The 23954-nt window shown below is 35.3% G+C and overlaps 1 long non-coding RNA gene across 2 annotated transcripts in view; it reads left to right on the top strand.

Moving 5' to 3' along the window:
* The window catches only part of LOC113042440 (uncharacterized), a 54842-nt gene that overhangs the window by 10575 nt on the left and 20313 nt on the right, over nucleotides 1-23954 (top strand). Inside the window, exons 1-2 of one of the 2 annotated variants that reach the window (XR_003275578.1) lie at nucleotides 1152-1326; nucleotides 14704-14802. This is a non-coding gene — a long non-coding RNA (uncharacterized LOC113042440). Of the gene's footprint in view, nucleotides 1-1151; nucleotides 1327-14703; nucleotides 14803-23954 lie in introns of those variants that run through there. The other variant, XR_003275579.1, reaches the window with a different exon arrangement.

Genomic DNA, 23954 nt, shown 5'->3' with positions numbered 1-23954 from the left:
GACTGTTTGAAGTACTTGCGTCGTCGAGAGAGCATTTGTGAATTTAAGATTATAAGTGCATTTTATGATAAATGAAACAGAAATGTAAATGACTCTGAAAGTGATGTTCAGTTGGTTGCTATTTATTTCCTCACTAAATCTGCTTTTTGAGTAACATGATTCAGAACAAATTAGGACGTCAGAAAATAATTTGAAAATTCTGAGAAAAGGCTCACTGTAGTTTCCAAGCCTGGCTTAGATGATGATGATGATGATAATGCAGTTTTTTCCTCCCCTTTTTATAGTTCTTAAATCTACAGTTTGCCCTAATCAAATCCATTTCTAATTTCTGTGGATTTCTTTCTGTCTGTTCCAGCTCTGACCGTAAACTTTAGGATATAATGTTCTTAATATCCAGATTAAATTTTCTTTAATCTGTTCTGGAACATGTGAAATTATTTCTGCAATAAAACTCAAAAGTCCCCAGAGCCCTCTGATTGCAGTCTAAGGCTATTAATATAAGGCCATACACTGGCTTTTTTCCTTTTTCATACGACCAGCCCACAATCAAAGCGAAAAGCTACGAAGGTGGCATACTGCGTTTATCTCCACTAATGAAAGAGAGATTAAAAAGAGGTTTTAAGATGGATTAACAGTGCCCACACTGAGACAAAAGATCTGAAAGGGCCTTAAAAACAAGCTAAATGAACACACACTTTCAAAAGCTTCATTAGCATAATGCTAAAACACTTACACTAAATGCTTGACAGGGCACGGAAGGCTTTAGAACCGAGCACATGAATGCTGGCTTGCTGTAAATCAAGCTTTCTGTGCCATTTCAAGTGAAGAACCAAAACCAGCTGTGTTCTGAAGGTGAAATTTGTGTTTTATATGCAGACAAAGATGACACAGACACACACACACACATATATATCCAGTGAACCGTATTTGGTTGTGAGTTTAGGCTGTGCCCTTTATCCTTGCTTTCCCTGTAGCTTCTGAGCCTGATGAACAGCTGTTTGTAATGTACTCTACAGGAACGGAGATTTATAAAAAAAAGTTTGAATCCCTTTGTAATGCTTGGAGGAAAACATTTAATTAATGTTTTTTTTTTTTTTTTTGGTAGTGTGTGTATTAACATATATTTTTCTTCCTGCCTGGTCAAGGTGTTTTTAAGGTCTCGCGTCACGGAGTGTGTCGGCACAGCGGTTAGACCGGACAGCTGCTTTTTAAAAGCACTGATAAGAGGCACCCTGATGCTGAACATTGCAAATTGGAAGTGAAGATTGCCTTCCTGTAGACTTTATCTTAAAGCAGTAAAACAAGAAGCTGTGACTACAACTGCAGGTATTGATTTTGCAATTTCAGCAAATTAAGAACAAGACAGAAAACCTATTTAACCTTTCAGTGATTGCCATAGGTACTTTTTGGTGATGTTGAGGCTGACATTTAAATTAGCCCCCTGCCCCGGTTATAGGGGCCGGCACCTGACTCCCAAACCCTTTGCTGATTATTCAGCTGAATGGAGGGGGAAAGGCAGGTTATGCATGAATATGGAGGACCCTGTATGTTTACCCCCATATGCATTACAATATGTCACCCGGTATATATTACAGATGTATAATATTCCCACCTTGCACATCAATTCACGCATGTAGCTGCAGCCATATAGTGCAGTAATAAGGGAAGGTGGCCATCTGCACAGTAATAACATCTGTGCAATATAAAGAATAATGAAAGGAATAAAGGACAGTCAGGGTTGCTATTGAATTAAGGCTTCTAATGTGAAATAATAAGCAGTTCTTTTTAAGTTTTACCCCTGCTTCTAAAGTCTAACAGTCTGTAGGGAAATAAACCACACATGCAGAGCGAATCTGGCTTCTCATTGTCGATTAACAAACCCGAGTGACGTGAATCTCAGCAGTGTATGTTTTGAATGTGCATTGTTAGCCATACAGCTTGACGTGTGCCACTTAAGGAGATGTATTTGCGACGTGATCGATGGCGTGCTTTCGTATTTGGATTGTTTTTAATATTGCTGATCAAAACGAATGGAACACAATAGGGATGAAGATCAGTCTCAGGGCTGCACCTGCTTCAATAGTTTTGTTCAAATCAAATTGTACAATATTATTCATAATAAATGGCTCTAATATGAGGAGAATGATGATGGAGGAGAGTCAAATATTGAGAATTATTACTGGAAAAAACATTGTGGACAAAAGCAGAGGGAGAGGAAATGAAAAAAAGTGAGTGGGGAAAAAAAAATCAACACCACAAAAGGTGGGAAAGGTGCTTCAATTCTCCATGGGATATTAGTAATCTTAATTGGTACAAGTGCAAATGACTTCTTATTCAGTGCACAGAAGGTGTCAGTCTGAAGGGCAGAACAACACTGAAACATGTGGGAGAGTCTCCTAATGCATTGATTGCCCCTTGGAACTGATGGCTGCTAATTGTTAGGTGATTAACATGGAGTCGTAATTATGTCGGCCCAAGGGGGCGATTACTGTTCCAACATGCCATATTATAACCGAACAGAGCTACCAGGGCTCGGATTTGGAAACAGATGGCATATTGTCAACAGCAGCAAGGCTGTGTTTTCCTCGAGCTGAAAAAGTGCACCAAGGGAGCTGTCTCTTTGTTTCAGCCTCATTAATTAAGTGCTAATTGTGTGTAATTATTTACAACACTGCTCTCTGAATAGAGACGTCAAGTGGTCGTGACATAACCAAGAGTCATATCTTCCTAGCGTATGGTAAATATTTCTTTGTAGCTTTAAATCTGATAATGATACAATTAATACATTTTTTTTTTTATATTTGTGTTAAAAAAATTATTATTATTTATTAATGTATCATTTTTAATTTCTTCATTTTATTCAGACATTTTGGGGCATATTATTATTATTATTATTATTAATATTATTAATATTTTTTTTTCTCCCTTATAAATAATAAATGTTCTCCCTTTCACTGCATTTATTTTAAATGGCTTCCGGCCAGTCCTCTGACTGCTAATCTAGTGTTAGATATATTTATGAACTGTCTCCCACATGTATGTCGAGTATGATACTGATCAGTCTGCGAAATCATTTTGGCAATATTCCAAACATTAACATCTCCATTTAATGGAAATGTCAGAATTTTGACCTGACCTAGAAAACGCCATATATTTCCACATGACTGACAAAGCCAAGATCCCATGAGCTGGATCTAGACTTGGCTGGTCCTTGTGGTTGTGAAGATTTGATTCTTTTGTTATTTATATTATATTATTAGCTGTTATCATAAGCTGCTAAATCACAAGTAGACCAAAATATGTAATCTATGAGTATATAATGTAATGAATTTTTTTTATGTGAGTCATGCTAAATATATTTGAATATTGTATTCATGCTGAGCAATAGGTGTGTGTGTGTGTGTGTTTTATTTTTGTCTTTGAAACACATACTCAAAAATAAATATTCAATCAAAATGGTGCGCTTTGAATCTGCTCCCTAAAATCTTAGATGTCAGGTTGCATAGACAGGAAGAATTATTTTGTCCTGATCTCTCCAGAATTGCATCTGGAGCACAAAGGCAGCCACAGAGAACAGCTCCAACAAATGTACAGTACCTTTTCATATAGGATCAAAGCGCCCGGTTAACGCCTGTGAGGACCTAAATGAAAATATTTAGCTTGATGTACATTTTCATCAGTAAATGCTGGGAGAGTGAATTGAGAACCGCACGTAAAAGACAAGGCTCCCTAAATATTCAAGACTTGTACAGTAGGTGCGGTAGACAGACACTGCTTCTGAATCCCCCTCGAGTCAACTGCGGAATTAATTTCAGCTGGCAGCATCATGCTGTGGTCATTTTGTCTGGAGAGACATGTTGTTATCTTGATTTGGCCATCACAGTTCCAAAATGAACACTCAGCATGCTGGCGAGAGCTTGAATTTAAAACATAACTACAAAAGACTGCGAGTTTCCTTTCAGAATTTATATAAGGGGAAAGAGGAGAAAAAAATCATGCAAAATCACAACTGCCATCAAACAAGGTGTCCAGAGCAAGGAGAAGCAAACTGACATAAATGCTGCCTATTTTAATTTCCAAAGAAAAGGCTGATTTGAAGGTGTGTGTAGCCTGAAACAGAAAGATACAAGTTTACATTTCAGTATATTTTATTTAGCATTATATTGTGTTTGAGTATTAGTGAAAGTTAGCAAATTTAGTGGTTGTTTCATGTTACAGGAAAGTGCATCAGAACTGAAGTCTAAACTCATCCATAAGGTATTTTTGTAACAAAAATATCAGTTGCTTTTGAACATTTTAATGTGTTTAAAATATAAATTTAATTAAAACCTTTCTTTTACTGTACATTTATTGAAAACATTTGTTTCATTTATCAATATGGCATGGTAAGCATGATGCAGAGCAGATGGGGAAAAAAACTAAACTAAATCTTAATTATGAATAGCATTTCCGCTCTCTTTTAAAATTATCCTTTCCTTTCTGAGTTGCAACAACAATTTGTTTTGTGAAAAGAATACCCCCCCCCCCCAGTAAGAATTGACCTAGTAATTAAAATGTTGCAGAGATTAAAATGAACGTTTTTTCCATGATGTCAGAAAGATTGCAAAGGTTTCCCATAATCAGATGTTACATTTTAATCAGGTGAAAATGGAATATAAATTATAGATTTTAATACAAACCTGTATATGTAATGTTTTCACAGAAATCCAATTCTTCAGCATACTAAGAAGCTTAAAGCACAGATGCATTGATTCAGGATGAAAAATGAAAGTGTCTGATATTTAACATGCAGGATTATGACCAGATTTCCTAGAAAATAATAGAAAACACATAAGTTGTCTTTCTGTCCTCCCATAACTTTAATCCATGTGCAGTATGCAGGGGAACTGCTGTGTAACTATACAGATTTCTTTAAACCATGATGAAGTATGGATTTTTAAAGTTTCCTTAACTGTCAGTTTGAAAGTATGAAAATGAGCAAAGTAAAATTAAAGTGATCTTTTGCCCTGCAAGCAAGACATCAACTTAATTTACATACAATCTATATACATTTGCAGCATGTTTATTAGTTAACACACACCTTGTTGCCTTAATGCTAAAATGCTTTTGGCTTTTACTTTTGCTTACAAATTGTGTATGCAGTACCGTTCACTAATTTAAATAAATTAGTACTTCTATTCAGAAAAGGATGCAAGTCACTCAATTGCCCGTAAAGACATCATATTTTTCTTTCAAATGTTTTGTATTTTAGCAATTGTTCTTCTAAATTTCTATTAATCAAAAAGTCCTGAAAAAAAAAAAACTATTTTCAGTATTGATAATATAAAATATTTCTAGAGATCCAAATCAGGCTTTGCCATCACAGGAATAAATTACATTATTAAAATAGAAAACGGGTATTTTAATGTTTGTTCGCATTTAAAAAGATTATTGAGCCCAAAATTGGAATGTATATATTTGTGTTTTCATTGCATTATCATGTTTATACCAGTTCAAACTATATTGCCATTTTATAAGTGAGCCATCATACTTTCTGTAGTGAGTTTCTGATTACTGCTCTAAAAAGTTTTGAAAAATACATGTCACTTAGGAAATTTAACAACCATCTCTAGACAAATGAAGCCTCTTGTAAAGGCCTTTAAAGGTCTCCATAGATTTTTCTCCTTTTGTTGTTTGAAGCATTGCAAATGGAAGTCATGGTCTTTATGTCCTTAAATTGGTTTCACACTTCTCCAACAGTTTGTTCATCCAAATCTGGCCATGATATGTCATTATCACGACTTTTGGAGGAAATCCATAGGATCAATACATTTGCCAGCTACTGGGGTCTGGATTGCCTACATGCTGAGCGCTTTGTTGCACCACAAGTCAAGTAGATCGCGCCACATGGCAACCACAGCCCGACACACAGCTTCTGTCTACTCCTGCTCCTCATTCAGAGGAAATAAGCCAAGAAATGTCAGGAGTTAATGCTCGTCGATTCACAGAGAAATTCTGGGGGTGGGAGATTTTGTTTTGTTTTCTAATCTCAGCCAAGTGCAATCGTTACGGCAAAACAATTGTTTTGCTTACAAATATGAACCTCAATCTTTTGTAAAAATCGTCACTGACTGGTTGAGAGACCGAAAATGACTGTTGTCAAGTGAGCATGTTTTCGGCGTCCGTCACATGCGGCATAAGCGAAGGGAGTGACGGATAGATTTTGTAATTAAATTTCTTTTTTTACATGTTTCACTGTCTAGCTTTAATCATCGGTGACCCCATCATTTAAAATGCAGTGGTCAAACTCATGGATGGATTGATTGCTCAGGCCCTATGCTATTTTCTTCTTTTTTCATTAATGCACTCTGGTCAGTGAGAGCCAAAAGCTGGGCACTTCCGAAGTAATTACCATCCCGTAAACAGGTCAGCAGTGTGTTCGGCCACAGCTGCTGCCACTGCGGTGGTAGACACTTCAGCCAGCTAAGCTTCCAGTATTGATTGGGCAGTCTGTGACATCTCCTAAGCCATGTCACCCAACTGAAAGAAGACTCCAAATTGTCCAATAATAAAGTGTTGGAAGTTGTAGCTGCTCCCTCTTGAGACTTGCTCATGTTAGGGTGGGGGGGGGGGGGGGACACCTTCAGGACCATCAATCCTCCCTTGAAGGCTCAATATAGTGCTAAATTAGCCAAAGGGAGAACGGAAAGACCACTGGACATCTGTTACAGACCTTTGACATATTTTCCCCTATGCTCACTTATTTAAATGCTGCTGTAAAACAGTCAAAGCCTGGAGGAGTATAATACCAGGATTTACTGTTGAAAAGAGCCAGATTCAGGGAATCTTTTAAATCCCTTATGGCAGGTCTATAAGTGCAGGGACCGGCATCCAGAAAACAAAGCCAGATCCCAAATCAACATAGGAGACTCCTTTTTGGGGTCTATTTATATTTTTACTGTAACAAAGCACATTGAATCAGCACAAATTTTACACACACTTTTTGATTTGTATATATTTGATTTAATAAAAATTTGTATTACTTTCAATTTCATTGTTTTAAATTATTTATTTCCCACTAATTAATTTATCAATTGCATTTAAGAATTTATTATTTAGCAATTCATTATTTATTTAATCTATTTTTCATTTAATTTGTAAAAATCTAAATATTAACATTATCTGTAAATTTCTCGAGGCATTTTTTCCAGCAATAAATGCAAAACTGACATGAAATTAATTAATCAGCGTATATTGTGATTTAATCATCTAACATTTTTAATCACTTGACTAGACTAGTTTGTTTATTGAATAGATCAGTTTTTAGGCAAGTTCCTGTTTCTCCAGTTAAGCAAAAATCTAAGCAGACATGATTTTAAATACTCATTGGCAACGACTGGAAAATTCGCTAAAAGCACTAGCCTTTGCTGTGTGAATTAGGTCTTATAAAGGTCTTGATTGGCACGTCATTGACAGTGGTGTAAACACAAAGTGACAGAACTAGAATGAGTACATAATCATTTAACAGCACAGTAACTTCCCTGTGCCTTCCACCTAGAGCAAGTGTTCTAGCAGAATGGCTTGATTTATACACTCCTCGTTTCCTCATGCCCATGTAAAAAAGGGGGAAAAATGCCAGTAATTGTTAGCTATTTCATGTTGATTCTGGTACTTTTCTGATTGCGCTGTCCTCCCAGTTATGGGCCAGCGAGCAAACAAGCGCCTTAGCTCACTTCATAGCAAAGAGCAACAAGCGTAGAAGTTGTTGGTGTAGGAACGGAGAAAGGCATCCACTATAAATATTTAATCCGGTATGACTGGCTCTGGATTTCAGCTTTGTCTTTCATTGGATTACGCATTTAAGACTTCAAAAGATTAATGGAACTGCAAATAGAAGAGGGCTTCTCATCTCCCCACCGCATCTCAAAGATAAATGGAAGAATTACCATACAAATATCTATTTCAAGACACTAGGCTTTGTTGAGCGTTTAGAACCATCAAAGGAGTATGTTTACAGATCGATGTGTTTTCATTCAGCGTTGAGAAAGCGAAATTGTATAATTTTGTTACTCTGAAGTCAGCCACATTATTTGGTCTTTAAAACCAAGAGTATTGTATTATATGTGCAGCGAGGAGGCCCGTTTGTTTGGACTCACTGTCAATTTAATTAGAAATCAGTGAAATAGCAGTTTGCGTTTAAGGAGATGATAGCTCTGTTTCTGCTCATTGATTTTGCATTATTGCTAAAGACATACCATGGTTCCACTCAACACTAGGGGTCTATTGGGAAAACCAGGTAAAAGGACTGCTGATGTATTTAAAATGATTTGCAAAAATCAATTGTTTTGTCTTGCATAAAATGCAAAGTATGGATGCGTGTTGCCCCCGTGCTTCTCCATCGATGGGCTTACTCAACACAAACTTTCTACTAATGATATTTATCAGCTTATAACACAATCCGGGATCATTTTGGTTTGTCGGGTGAAAGAATATCAATAATTAACAGCTAGGACCAGTTAGAAAAGATACTGGAATTGGCGATTATTATTTTTTGCCCATGTATAGCCTAGATCTGTTGCGTTCTCTTTTCAGTAAATCAATGCAAGATTAACAAGATGAATGCTGAATCCACCAAACACCTTTTTATGTAGTTTTTAAATGTATTTTTCTAACTACAATGCAGTCACATATAATAAGCATTCTAAACCATATTGCATTCTCATGCATTTTCAGAATTAAAAAAAACGGCCAACTGGCAAATTTCATATAGTTGCCAACATTGATTTTTACTCTTGTTTTTACTTTTACATTTGGTGAGTGTTAATTTTAGGCCCTGTGTCAGGGCGTTTGATATTAGCCACTGGTGTGCTGCGATGTGTTCTTAAACAAACATATGTCCAATTAACACAGGCATTAAAATGACCAAATGCTGTGAATGAACTTTCTTTTTTTGCACATAATTTGCATAACATGCATTCAGAAATGTTACAATGGCAATTACAACAATTAACATCTTGCCTAGATGTAAATTGCCCCACGCCGCAAGGCACAGCAATTATGTCTATGCTAATTAGACTTTATGCTTTTAGGGAACAATTAAATGATTTAACATTCCTTGGTTTTAAAGCTGGGGACATTGCCACCCCCCTGAACAACTCGACACACTCCACTGCACATCTTGGCCTCTTGGCTTGTCCCTCTAGAAAACACGATGGACTTTGTAAAAGACAAGAGCAATTTCCATCTGATCTCAAGAGCCTTATTGTTATGACGGGCGCAAATGAAAGTGTGTGCTTATTAACACAGTGGCAGACCGTGCTGTCAGCGTGCCTGTTGACATTAGGATTTGACATTCGTATCAGAGACAGTTTGTGCTTGGGATCAAAACGACAACATGTCGGTGCATTTAGATGTACTTTACTCATTTTGCTATAGCCTAATTGAAGATTTTTTTTTTTTTGTATGTGTCTGTTGTGTTTGAGCTGATTGCACCGATTGCACAATCTTTTAAAATCAACTGCCTTCATTTTAACTAGCTATGGACTATCTTATACTAAATACTTTAAATAATTAGCAATTTATTCTAAAAAGAAAAACGTAAAACCAAAATCAGTTAGGCTCCGAATGAATTGGAGACATTTGGACAATGAGAAAATATGAGAAATTAGTATTCATTTTGAGATTACATTTAACATGATTTTTGGTTATGTATTATTATATAAACAGTATGTTTTTAAAGATCAAGTAAGCATTAGGTGGTATGAAAAGTTGTATAAATATTATCTTATTGATACATTTAAAAATCTCTAATTTTAAGTGTGATCAAGCCTAATATTTGTATACTTTATCTGTATTTTTAGTGAATTGCTTGTTGATTTCTTATACCAAAGGTATTCTCAATACATTTTTTAACAGATATTATGTCTGTTTCTTCTCAAATTTGGCAACACTGCATTTAAATTGCAGTCTGAGAAGCCATCCTCCAGAACTGCGCCGATAAGCTCAGCAAAAGTTTGCCATCCTGAGAATCCTGGTTGTAAGTTGAACAACTTAATTCTATGTAATCTACCTCAATAAAATCCATAGACATCGTAAAAACATTACAGGACACTTGGCGCTGGCCTCGGACCTCTGGAAAAAAAGGTCTTGTTTTGGCAAATTTGTGAGTGTTGCTACCATTTACACTGATCGATACCCACATGTCCCTGTATTGATCCTCACATCTGTGAGAGAACTTGAGAGAATGGATCTGTTTGAGTTTTCATTTAGACCACACATCAGGATCAAGAGAGATCAGCACTAAAGAGACTAAGGTCTCTCTCTGTAATGCCATATTGGACATGACAGTAGAAGAAAAGAAAGATTGAAACGGTCAAGTTTATTTATATTCTCGATAGCCCAGGTTATGCATCACGCAAAAGGGCCTCTCATTTCATGAGAGTGAAAACGGCTATTGCAATTCATGTCAGCACATCAAGTGTGAATGATGGTGTTTACGTTAATTAGCTTAATTGCCAATGTAAATATTTAACTGGTAATTAAAAGCATCCTCAGTATATGATTACATCATGGAGACAATGGTCCACAATGCACTCAAACCGCCATGCCGTAACATCAGTCTTTATTTGTCACAGGCCATTTGAAAGCAGTTTGGATTACATCAGGCTTTATTACAGAGCCCCCGAAGACATTATGGAAACAATCCTTACCACATAATTTCTCTTAATTACTCAATGTCAGATTGGGCATATTCAAGACCAATCAGTCCTCTCATTTAGAGCGAATGCATGTTCAAATGTTTTTTTGGGGGGTCCCGGAGGGCTTGTTTTCACACCCCCATCCCTCCCGTTGCACTGACCTCCCAGAATGCCTAGAGCTTCCTCATTAATCTCTACACGACAGCTCTTGACCATTTGACTGTGTGTGTGACTACTGTGGAACAAAATCTCAGACCGATAGACGATGATGGGATTATTCCCAAGTTTCCTTCCTCACTTTGAAGTGGCACCCTTTTAAATTGACTGACATTATTACCATGTCAGAGTGTTGCTCATGTGATACCTTGACAGAATCTGGTGGAAACCAAAATTTAGATTTTTGTGTTTTTTTTTTTTTTATTTGGGTGTTTGGGTTTGTTTAGTCTCTCGATGAGGCGAATGTTTGTTTTTGTGCATCTAATTTGAAGAAAATCCGAACACACCTGTCCTCCCTCTTGTGTTTTTTATTACGTCTTCACTGGCCTCTGATCCTCTCGCAATGTTTTAATCATGATGCCGCTTGCTTGTAATTATAAACACCCACGAGCTACATATATGAAAAACGAAAAATGTTTGATGGAATTTGAGCCTATGGGTATCTCCCGTTTGCTTTGAAAAAGGGGCCCCTCAACATCAAAAGCCGGTCCTCTTTTGAGGTGTCCATGTTGCTGTTTGCATATACCTTTAAGGCCTTGAGTTTTGAACAGCAAGGTCAACATTTGTTGTTGATGCATGGAGTCAAAATAGGCCTCTGAGGCCAGAGGAGAGAGGATTACAACTCTCATCTGCCCATCCCTTTTTAAAAGCATAGACATTAAAATGCACCCAGAACATCTGAAGACTTTAACCTTAGAGAATTAATGGCTTTAAAAGCTTTTCCAATCAGAAACTAATCAAGTTATGTTATGTTTCATGTTATGTTGTTTATTTATTTTTTCATTCATTTATTTTATTACTACATATCAAAACAGTTCATTATAAATGAGTAGTATATGGAAATTATTTTCAGATTATTAAATTATTACAATTCCTGACTGTTAAAGTGTTGTTTATTTTGATTTAAAAATCTATTTTATTTGATTATTATATTACGATATCAAAACATTTCATAAAAAATTAATGGCACATGGAAATGCTTTTGTTTATTTAAAAGCTTTTCCAATCAGAAACAGAAACTTTCTTTATTTTTTATATTATATTATATTATATTATATTATATTATATTATATTATATTATATTATATTATATTATATTATATTATATTATATTATATTATTAAATTCTATTTATAATAAATTAATGGCAGAATATTCTTACTGTCATAGTGAAATAGCCAGTAAGAGTAATATGTTGTTTGAGTGGATAAAATAAACAACAATAGTGGAGTTCAGCAGATGCCAAAAATATGACCAACATTGTCTCTTATGAAGGATTAGGAGCTCAGATTTAATCAAGTAAATAGATCTCCGGACCTTCATATAAAAAAAAAGCATCCTGGTGCTTTGCTTCAAATTAGATATGTTTACAGCTGCACATACTATCATCAAAAAATTGAAATCCATCAATTTACAAAGTAAATAGTACTTCATATTCATTGGCAGAGACCGGAAATGTGACCTGTTGAACTGTTAACCTCTTCTGTGAAAAAGAGGTTTTAAAAAAAATTATAAACACTGAGATCATTTTAATGTAATGGAATAAAAAAATTGTGGAACCTTTTTCCCTCAGTGAACGGTCACCTAGGGGGCTCCTATGGCTTTAGAAAATTATATGCTAAAATATATATTTTTTATATAACTTATAATTAAAAAAAAAGATTAATGAAATATTTGTATCTCTTAGTATGTTTGTTTGTGTAAAACCTGATGATTATGTTCTCAAGCACGATTTTAGATGCTTCCATTGAAGCTCAAGTTAATTTTTTTTTAATATAATATTTGTTTCACACCATCAATATTACAAATGTACTTATTTGATTATTGACCTAGAATTTTACATTACATTTTACCTCATTTCTATTTTAAATTTGTCAGCATCTTAAAATTTTGTGTATTTTTAATTTGATATCGATTCCCAGATCTTGAATGCAGGGTCTGAGCCTTTTGGAGCTCACTATATGGGTGGCTGTGAATTTTGTGAGTGAATTTTGTCAGTTTTTATGGTATACATTGAATTCTGTTAATGAAATGATAGCAATGAAAAGCAACTTTTTTTATATATATATATTTTGGTATGCTGTTATTGGGAAAAGTCATCGGCCACCCTTTTTTGCTTTTATGAACAAACTGTATATGTGAGATTTAAGAGTTGCATGTAGTCTTGTACCCAGTGCACCTTTGATTTCAAAAGAGAAAAAAAGACCGACATGCTCCAGGTAGTGTGAATGCTAAAATGGATTTCTTCGACAGTGACCTTGGTTGCATTTCAAAGCACTTGAATGGAGAAAATATGCATTTTTGGCCAAGCCGAAACTTCTCGGTGTCTCTTGAGTAATTTCCATTCACCTATAAACACGCACTCCTGTTCTGGTAAACAAGATTCACTGTAAGAAAAAAAAAGAAGTGCGACTTAGTTGATAGTCATAAAGGATTTTTTCATTTCAATGAGTAAAGATCAAAGCCGTGCTGTATTTCTGAAGTAGCACATAGCCTGAAGCACTGAAGCATATATTCACAACAAATCTTGTTGCTCGTGCAAGGTATTACTTTAATTTTACTGCTCTGGTTGAAGGGAGGGGAGTAATATAGATATCACACATCTTCTGCGTAACCCTATTTGCTATCAAAATATATAATGTACCACCTGCTCCTTATTTTTTTAACTTCAAAATCAGTTTTACATCAAAATGAAAAATAATTTTCCTTCATCTATAATCCTCTCTAATAGTCAACCAGCAGTTTTAATCTTTAGATGCATTTTAAATCCAAGCTGTAATGTCTTAACTCTTTCACAAGGTCAAATATCTTTGCAAATAGAGCTTAAGCTTTGTTTTATATGAACAAAGTACATGATTAATACTGAAGAATTAATCATGCACTATTCATATACAGCAGATTGGGTAGTGATGAGGATTAGATTGATAGTTCCTGGCCTACTTTTTCATATGACATAAATTGACATTGCAGTTTAGCTAAAGAGAAACTTTTAACTCTTTGTGTGATGTGTCTGCATTCTCAGAGGTTGGGAAATGAATATCAATAACACATTTTGAATTACAGTATTAGTTGCATAAAATTACAAAAGCAATAGTATGAAATAGTTTCAAAGTGTTTTATACTTTAGAGTGTATATAAAGCAAATATTACTGGAGTGTTTTACCAGAAAATATTTCAGTCTTTATATTCATTTTATCCAGTGTGTTTTTTATTATTTGTGAAATTTATCAGCAGTTTTTACATGAAAATTGTCATCTTTTTTTCAGTGTTGAACTTTTATGTTGGCATGCACTCACAGAATTAAAAGCTGTGCATGATCCAATTAAACTTTGATGCAAATATTAGCTGATGTCATTTTTTTTTTTTTTTTACATTTCATTAGCCTATTTTATTATTACATATCAAAAGTATTTGTTTTTTTATTCTTATTTTATTAACAACTTTAAAAGCTTTTCCAATCAAAAACAAATCAGGTTCAATGTTGCTTATTTTTGTTTAATATTTGTTCTTTTATATTACATATCAAAAACATTTCTATAAATTCAACAAGATTTTCCAATCAGAAACTAATCGAGTTTTCTTTTTCACTTTAGATTCTTTTGCAGCCTAATCACAGCCTAAGATTTTCCAATCAGTTTTTTCAGTGTACAAATTTGTATGTAGACATGTACATGTTCACAGAATTGAGAGTTGTACAAGATCCAATGCATTTAAATTTATACAGTGATCACTGAGCGTTTTGCGTGCTGTGACAAAAGTTAAAGCCGCAGATGTTTTGACGCAAATATTATCTGATGTATATGTATTTCAGTGAAGTATACACAGTGTGGTTTCTGTGGATGGCTCGCGTGTCTTCAGCAGCGGCAGAATCCTCGGAGGAACTGGCCTGACTCATCTGCATCTGTGACAGGTAAGAAAAGAAACCAAACAACTCACAGAAAGACAAGCAGAGAGATGCCCTCCACAATGCGCCCTATTTTTTTTTTCCCTTTCTTTTTTGCGGTGACTAGATATTCATTTTCACACCTCACTTCTCCATATTTATGATTGCCCATGAGAACATTTTTTATTTATGCTGACTTCTTTCATAAACTGGACAGCGGTTTCTTTTTTTCTCCATGTGTGTCAAAACAATCTCTGATTTATAATTTATGTGATTTATGATCGCTATAAGCTATCAAAAAGTGTCAAAAGAAAAGTTTTTTTGAAGTACAAAGTGAAATCAAATATGTTTAGATGGTTTATAATTCACAATCTGACTTATTAATTAGTTTATGCAACTGACTGACCAGTGTTTTATTTGAACTTAGAAAGAGTGTTTTTGTAGGCCAGCGAATTTTGAATTCATATCCACATAAATGTGTATAAAAAATCTTTTTAGAGTGAGCTTTTGCCGTTAGGGATTTCTACCTGAATTCTTAATGCGGTGTGTAGTTATGTTATGTTATTTAATCTTTGCAGTCTATGCCATGAGCAATGAGTGCCTAGAGAGAGTAAAAAGAAAAAGATTGAGATTTGAGTACATGTTCAGTTCTCTGTTTATCATGTCACCTGACCTGCACTTTCAGCATCTCTCACCTTCACTCCAAATGCTACGTGGACTTTTAGAAACCGTATTCGGCTTCTGTGGGTGGAATGTTTTGTAACGTGTTTTTTGTAAATGTCTTAAAGGCCTTGCGCTAATGTTAACGCACCGTGGCACTTGACTGTCATTTTCTGACAACGATACAGTAATGCATCAGTGTGATCTTTTTGGCAGTGGAACAAATTTAAAGCACAGCATTAAGATAAAACATCCAACTGGTGCATTTTGCCTTTTATTTCTGTTTGCACATGATTGGTGATTTGTTAGCCGGTTTGTGCAGCTATTATCATAAACTATGTCAAAATATTTGAACCGTGCCACTGACAAATGGAACTCACTGTACTTTTTATGTAAAGCGCTAGTGGTTTTCACTTACTGTGAGTTTCACCCTATGAGGCCGAGTCAAATTGACTTTCATGTCTGCATTGATTGTAGATATTACACAATGCAAATATGCCTCTAAACCTGGCTATTTGGCATAATTGAGGCTGTTTAACAATGCGTTGTGTTCTGCAGAATAGCCCACCTTTCTGGATCCTTCCTGCTGCATTTAATGCTAAAACATATTGGCAACTGACATTTGTGGACTCCATTAAAAGACTGACAATTACTTAAGGAAAAAATTCTGCTCTCGCCCGGATGTTTGCATTTGATTGTGCTGATAAGCTGCAGGGTTTGGTTGAATTTCATGTAAAGTGCAGAGCTGTGTTTATTTCAGATAAAATGATTTGATTAGTTGTGGTGAATTATGTTTCTTATCAGCATTTTGTTAGCAGGTGATGTAGTTTAGATGACTGTCGGACTTTTTCTTTCCCCACAGTTCCTGTTAAATGTATAATCGTCTTCCTGATGTAAAAAAAAAAAAAAAAATGAGCTTAACTTTCCACTCAATTAAATTAAGTCTTTTCAACAAAAATGTTTTATTCCGCAGATTTGCTTTAGTGTTGTTTTACAAATGTAATTTTGTTGTGACCATTAAATGCAAAGAAGATTTATATATTTTTTCATAATATTCAAAGAATATATTTATTTAGTATTAAATGTAAATGAAACTATGCATAAAAATATTTTTTGATTTAATACAGTTTTTGCTTTATTTTTTTGTGTCTCTGTAAGTCTGAAAACAAAAAAAACGTATATTTAATGTAAACTTGATTTTCAATCAACTTGATTTTACAAATCTACATATATTGCTGCATACAATGCAAATAAGTTGTAAAACTATGTTTTAATTTTCACTTATTTTAATTTATAGAATTAAACCGACCAACAAATGCAAAAAATAAAAAATAAATAAAAATTTTGATCTGAAAAAGGTCTAAAACATCTGAAATGAGATGCATTAAAATGTTAATATTTTATGCTATTAAACTGAAAATGGAGATGCCTGTTTGAATCCATAGAGAACTCAAGAGGATCATGTTGTGAGCTCTGTTGTAATGGACCTGAACTCATTCCAATTCTAGTCAAAATCTCTCAAGCTGCTCTAAGATGATCTAGTCCAAGATCTTCAGAGATTGACTTATTAGTTTAGCCCAGCGTAGTGGACTGCTTGGTCTACAGCTTTCAGTCATGGAACTAGGGCAAATGTTGTGAATCATAACATCTGTCAATCAAACAACTTTAATGAGTCAGATTTGTAGATGAAACTTGGGGAGGGGGTTCCGCTATGAAAGGTTTTCCCGGGACACACAGACTTTTTTCAGTGGAACCAAACCTTGATCAGGCCTCATTGGAGCAATAACATCACGTTCTCGGGAACATCTACTGACAGACCAAATCCTGTAGCCTATGTTTTTCAGGACATTTCATATTGGAATAATTGTGCATTTGGTTAATACCACACTGTCTGATACAATCAGAACGATTGATACTAGTCGAAGTCTTGATATTCCTAAGAGGAACGTCATCGAAAGTTGTTGTTTCTTCAGTTAAGTCTGGGGTTTCTTTGAAATTGTTTTGGAATTATTTTCTTTCATAACCGAACTCTTTTTCCACATCCTTTGATAATAACAGAGCATACAGGACACTGTCCTGATTGTTGATTTGACAAAGTAATTCAACAAGAGGCATTGTAGTCTAGACCACATTGTTTTCATATGATTAAACCGTGGGCCATTGAAACCTTACGTCATTCGTGGCATTGTGGTATATTCTCACTAGTACCTCTAAATGAATGTCAACTTGTTTTACTTCTGCTGCAGCCGATCGATACTTCATTAGGCTGAATTGTCTTGTGTCCATGCAACCTTGAAGCTGTGGCTTAATTACCTCCAGTATTATGCAGGGGGCTCTGGATGTGAGGCAGGCTCAGCTGTGTCCCCCTCCAACAAAGCCTTTCAGCTTCCTAAAGGTTGGGCTTGGGGTGGGGGCGATAAGGGGAGGGGGAGGGGGGGTTGATGCGAAGAGGAGGAGGTGCAGATATGAGCCATAGATGCAGCGAAGCTCAGGGGGCTGCCATTCTTTCAAGTCGCCCGGCCGTTTTATTCATTCCAAATGGACGATTGAAATGAGGGGAGATGAACATTCGGAAATGTCACCAAGCTTAGGGTTGGATGGTCTGGCTGTGTGTATTGTGCAGAGTGCAAATCTAATTCCCCGTCTGTCTACCGAAAGGTTCGGGCAAAGAAGAGGGGAGTGGAAGGGAGAAAAAAAAATGGAGGAAGCAAAAGGAAAGCATTGATAAATTTGATTTCCACACACATGCTCGATGCAGTTAGGCAAATTTGGATAATTTAGAATTAATGGCTATCAATGTATCATTCATCTGTAGGCAGAAAAGCCGGTGGAGGAGGGGGACTGGGAGTGCAGTCAAATGGCAATCATGACAAATGACATCCCCTGTCTGAGAGCCACTTCTCCTCACTGGGCTGATTTGTCATCTCCACTTTTGACATTTTTCATCCTAGTATCAAATCACAATGACAGTCTGATATTTTCTAATTCTCTGTAGCCAGGAGCGCACCAAAATAATGCCTTATATATGCCTTTGCTGCTCTTGGCTTGACAAAACTGCACTAAACCCATATCAGACCTGTCCTTTAAGTATAGCATGCATGTTATATAAGCAAAATCCATAAGAACAATGTTATAATTGGTGTCTTTGTTAGTAGTTTGTTGTTGTTGTTGTTTTTTGTCAAAAAGGTAATTATTTGACTTGGATGATCTGTTTAACATGATTTAAATTGTTATCCAGTGGCATAACTTGTGAATATTTTATGTTAGATAAATATAATATAATATAATATAATATAATATAATATAATATAATATAATATAATATAATATAATATAATATAATATAATAATTACCATGTTGATAGTAAGTCCACAACTAAGTTAGTCCACAACTAATATTAATTATTGTTAGAGGCACTTTTTCTTTTCTTTTTTTTTTTTATAACATAAGAAATCTTCTAAAAATATTTGAGATTTTAAAACATTTATCATTTATGGCTTGGAATAAGTATCTGATCATGGCCTTAATAAATCTTCTTCGATGATGATAATTTTTTTTATATTATTTCTGTGTGCTGGTAATGATATTTGACATTTTAATTAAAAATTCAGTTTTGTAAGAAAAAGCTGTGGATACAGTAAAAAGTTTAAAACTATTATAAACTAAAGTGTCCTGAATGATGTTGTAATAATAATAATAATCATAATGATAATTGTATAAATACAAATTGGAATTTATTATTATTATTATTACTAAATCCTAGACAGTAAAATTCAGACAAAAGAGAATTTTACCATTGTCTGTTATATGGAAATTGCTGGTACTAAAACTTTAGCCTAATAAATATTTATATTTGAAATACCACAGTGGTATTAAACGAAGCTTTCCATAAGTCTGAAATGAAGACGCATTGTCTTAATACATTTCTATAAAACGTATACGGTAAGATGAATGTGTACTGCCTGCTGCGTCTATAGCACATCTATCTATAGCACGATCAGAGTGAAAACTGTAGGGCTCATTTGAGTAACATGAAATCTTTATGAGTCCTGCTCAGTGAGGGGAGATAAACATGGGCCAGAATTAGTGTCATTCCCCAGTTAAAGCAGATCTCCTAAAGTCTGACATTATCTGTGATGTCCCTCTGGGGTGGTGGCAGGCCCTCCAGGAAAGCAGATGGCAACTAATTTTTTTTTTCCTGCAGTTCTCTTTCATTACGTCTGATCTTGAGCCTGTCTAAATGGTGTAATTATGCAGCAAGAGGTTTTTGCTGCTTATTGTTTTATGTAATAAATGTCAAGTATGCATGGCTTCACATGATTCGTTAGCATCTGCCCAGGCTCCACCAGTGTAGGCCACTGCCTGATTCCTGGCATTAATGACAGCTGCAATTATTTCAAATCCGTACACGGGCTAAAGACAGTATTGGGCTCTGACAAGGACTGTTAGGTTCTCTTTTTCTTTCTCTCCATCAATCTACAGTAAGAGATATCGGTATGGAGGTTGACAGGAGCACTGGCTTTCTGGTGCAGGAACACAGTCCCATGGTAAATCAGGTTTCTCTGCGGATCGCCCTTCATGTAATGAAAGCTTCATGTGAGGGAGCTCGGGCCCCGAGCGCCCTCTCCCTCGCTCATTCTGCCATAATCTCTTCCTCTCCCACTCAGGTCATGTCCATGAGCTGGAGTGGATAACCCAAAGCGCCCAAACCGGCCCACTAACACTCAAATCCATGTTTAAAGATGCTGTCAGGTTTAAGATGGAAAGGAAACGCATGGAAAAGTTGCTACCAGGTAATTTCAGTGCAAGAAACATTGTTTTGAATCGCCTGAGATGATGCGGTAATCTGAAAGAATATCTGTATTGTATAATAGGCCACCACTCAAAACTTTGGAGTCAGTAAGGTTTTATTTTTCATTTTTTATGTTTTTGAAAAGTCTTTTATGCACACCAAGGCTGCATTCATTTGATTACAAATAGAGTAAAACAGTAATATTGTGAAATATTATTAGATTTTGATAAAAAAAATAGAATTTATTTTCAATTATAATATGTTTTAATGTGATGGCAAAGCTGAATTTATAGAAGTCGTTACTCCAGTCTTCATGTCACATTATGGGTCAGAACTCATTATAATATGCTGGCATTTTTACTGTTATCAATATCGAAAACACTTTCTTTGATGGAAAATTAACGTCAAATTTTTTTAATATACACTAATCTCAACTTCCTTTAATCCAAACTTATTTTTTCCAGATTCTTTGAGTAAAAGTTAAAAAGAAGTAAATTTATTTGAAATGTCTTTTGCAACACTATAAATATCTTTATCTTTTGATAAATTTTATGTATAAAAATAAATAGTACATAATAGTAGTCTTTTTTTTTTTTTAAATGGATTAAAAGCAATACATTGTAAGTGCCTGTAAGTGACTCTGATTGTTCAGTCATTTTGATATTTAAAATTGTTTTCCACCCAGTAGAAAAAGTTTGTTTTGTCTGTCTTTTGTTGTTTCTGTGTTGCTTGTAAGTAACGATTAGATTAACTTGCGTAATATTCGCCTGCTAACTATAGCTACCAAATTTTCTCTGCGGAACTGTTTTTTTTTTTCATACACAACTACAAAAAGTACAAGTGAGAAATGAGAACAGGCTGACGGGGAGCACAAATAAAAAGCGGGAAGCCGGGGAAGGAAATATCTATGGCAATTCATTTTGGAGCAGAACAGTTTTGTGTTGCGCAGACAGCAGCCATTGCACTTGTTTTTCATATTACTTTTCTCATCCTGGAGGAGATGTGATTGATTTTTCCTGGCTGTGTGATGACTTTCAGTTGGAAAGTTGAGATAGCATCTAACTCGTGCCCAGAACCTCCCAGGCTAATCCGTTTGAAATTCGCCTTGATTGTTTCTGAACTGCCATTTCCAAATTTCTTCCCGCTTCTCCACACGTCTGCGCCATTCTCAAACAGTCTTTTGGAAAACTCTGATTTGACTGAAAGGGTAGACAAGGGACGGGGGGCCGGTGGTCACCCTCAGCTTGGGGGCCTTGGGGAGGTGTATATATGTGTCTGTGTTAGTAAGTGTACCCTGGCTCACTGGCACCTACTGGGAGCCAATGTGACTGACTGCTCCTGGCTGCATAGTCTTGCACACGCACCATCATTAATGCATATTATTGCTCTCCCACTGTCAGGCGCTGAGACAAACAGCCACAGCCAGAATCTTGTTTTTTTCCTTTTTTTTCTCCTCCCTCCTCTCATTTCTATCCCTCCCTCTGATTTAGACTGCAAGGCAGACACCCCCCCCCCCAAAAAAAAATAATAAAGAAACAGAAAAGCTAAACAACAACAAAAACCAGCCAAATTATTCGGGAGAAGCTTCATTTTTCTGTTATCTCTGCCGACGGCTGATAACAAATCTACAAGCTAATATGGTTTGATTTGTTTGTCAGTCATTTCTCATGTGACCTTTCCTAGTATCGCTATACTGCTAGAGGATTGCAAAGCGAGATGGAGAAATGAAAGAGGGTTGCCAGATTGCTTTTACAAAGACCAATGGTCCACTTTGGCTATTTGTGCGTTAAAGGCAAGAGAGGGATTGTTCTTACAATCTGTTGTCACTTACTTGTATTTATTTATTTCTCAATTTCAGTGCAAATTATAGTAGCTAAATGTCTAATTTTGCTGAAGTGAATCATGCTAAGAGGTTTCAGGTTTATATAGGCTTTATGTTTTTATTTTAATATGATTTATAGAACTTATAGATGCTATTTACCCTGTATAGAAATCAGTCAGAGCTTCAAGTATGCTGATTCAGAAAGCAGGTAAATTAGATTCAAGAGGTGAACTTGGATAGATTTTTGGACATTTATATGGAAACCAAAGGGGAATTCAGCAGTCAATTCATTTTCAGTGCATCTCCTGAATTGATTTAGAAATGGAAGTGATATTGACCTGAACCTGAACAGGGTCAGTATAAATCAAAATGCTAATTCTTGGGCGCTGGGTTGGTAAATAATTATGAATTGCAGTATGATGGCCTGTATAAAAAGCAAGCAAAGTCTATTTTTTTTCTTTCCCCCCCAAAAAATATAATTATCAGATATGTTATCAGTTTTTTTCTAATATATTAATATAAATATATTAACCATTACTATTTATTATATTTTGGAAACAGTTTGCACTTTTTATCACAATAGATTTTTACATTATTTAATAACATGGCAATTAATGTCAAATGCTTGCCATAGCAAATAGTGTATATTTTGTAGATTTTTAACTGTTTATTTATTTGTGTCTATAAATGACTATAAATGAAGTTACCTGCTAGTTTACATGTAAACATATTATGCTCAATAAAGACCTACGACATTTCCCCTTAGTGTGAAAGCCTGCCAGTTACCAGTCAGCACTGGGTTGCCATGGAGACCGGGTCAGAAATAAGCCTTTACTTCTCAGATGTCCGAGACCTGTTCTTGTCACTTGTGGAGCCATGCTTTTTGAATACAGGTCAGGAGATGTATATCGGGGAAATAAGCTGGGAATTGGACCATAATGGGAGCCTGCGTTCATAGGTCCTTGAAATTCACGATTCAATCTTAAAAACAGCCATTTCGGATGACCTTTTTTATTGCTTTTAGGTGTAATTTGCGTATAATTTGAGAGACGGAACTATAAAAAAAGAGAAGGAATGAGAGAGGAGGAGATGAAACAAGATTAGTATTTTTAAGTTATATAGGGAAGTAGAAAAATAGTAATACAGTAAAACACCAGTCTTTGCAATTCTAAGGAGATTTATTGAGCACTTGAGGGTTTTTAATCTCTTAGTTATTGTAAGTATCTTAATTTCAATGTGGTTTAAGCCATCAGCATAAATACTATTTTTATTTTGCCAGATTTTAATAATAAGGACATTCTGAAATGGACAAAAGAAAGGGTTTAATATGGATAATAGAGATTTACCATAAACCCTTCATATGGATCAAGTGCTCAATCTCTTTGTTTCTTCATCAGACCGGTCTTAAGAATTTAATACTGTAATGTCAACACAAGGATGTTTATTTTCAATTTCATAATTGATGTTAAGCATGATGCTAGATTTAATATTTCAAAGGTTTTTTGGTTTTACCACAAAAACAGTTAAAATGACAAAAAAGGTAATCGATCTTTGAGTTTCTCCGGTAAATGTCTGATGTATCCCTTTTTTCTTTTTTTAAAATCTGCAACAGATCTTTCATAAATGAATGGTTGTTCTCACCTTGAAGCCCTCCGTCCTTCATTTAATTGTCATTAAATAATTCAAACAGCGTATTGATTGCACTTCAGATTTGACCCCTATATAAATTTCGCACCTGATGGCTTACGACGGCTTCCTAATCAGAAATGTTTTATCTAATGGCTTACAGAAATTCATCACTTATTCTCTCAATAACCGCGTTTTATGACGGGATCCCCCCATCATTCTGTCTCCTCGGTTTCACCCTTCCCTGACCTTTGCGATGCCCGAACGTGTCTGGGTTA

The sequence above is a fragment of the Carassius auratus genome, chromosome 24 (genome assembly GCF_003368295.1).
Source record: "Carassius auratus strain Wakin chromosome 24, ASM336829v1, whole genome shotgun sequence".
Classification (NCBI taxonomy): Eukaryota; Metazoa; Chordata; class Actinopteri; order Cypriniformes; family Cyprinidae; genus Carassius; species Carassius auratus.
Note: the sequence above shows the minus strand (reverse complement) of the source record. Positions and strands in the feature narration are given on the sequence as shown.